The sequence below is a fragment of the Myotis davidii genome, unplaced genomic scaffold (assembly GCF_000327345.1).
Source record: "Myotis davidii unplaced genomic scaffold, ASM32734v1 scaffold96, whole genome shotgun sequence".
Lineage (NCBI taxonomy): Eukaryota > Metazoa > Chordata > Mammalia > Chiroptera > Vespertilionidae > Myotis > Myotis davidii.
This window is the reverse complement of record NW_006289416.1, coordinates 5,272,727-5,273,064: the sequence shown is the minus strand read 5'-3', so window position 1 is coordinate 5,273,064 and position 338 is coordinate 5,272,727. Positions and strand designations below refer to the sequence as shown.

The 338-nt window shown below is 60.1% G+C and overlaps 1 protein-coding gene across 3 annotated transcripts in view; it reads left to right on the top strand.

Annotated features, from left to right (window-relative positions):
• ESCO1 (establishment of sister chromatid cohesion N-acetyltransferase 1) overlaps positions 1-338 on the top strand; it is a 41,840-nt gene that overhangs the window by 474 nt on the left and 41,028 nt on the right. The gene's annotated exons all lie outside the window — the stretch shown is intronic.

Here is a 338-nt window from a genome sequence, read left to right as displayed (position 1 = left end):
TGCCGGCCGCCGGGCGGGCCTGGGGGCTGGTTCCCACGGTCTTTGGCCTGGGAGGGGGCGGGGGCCCAGGGTCACGGTCGGAGGATGGTTCGGTTCGGAGATGAGGTCTGGGTACATGTTAGACCTCCCCTGGGTATAGGGGCAGTGGGGGCCGGGATGAGATTGATAGGGATAGATGCGACGAGAAGTGAATTGGGTGCTCGACTTTTACCATTCATAAAATGATTTGACAGCGAGGGTTTGTTTTACTCGGGCAGAATGGGATAGCAAGTCCACAGATTAGGGATCTCTCCCACTCCAGACTCCCAGCCTCCTCGTCTCCCCCACCCCCACCCCCA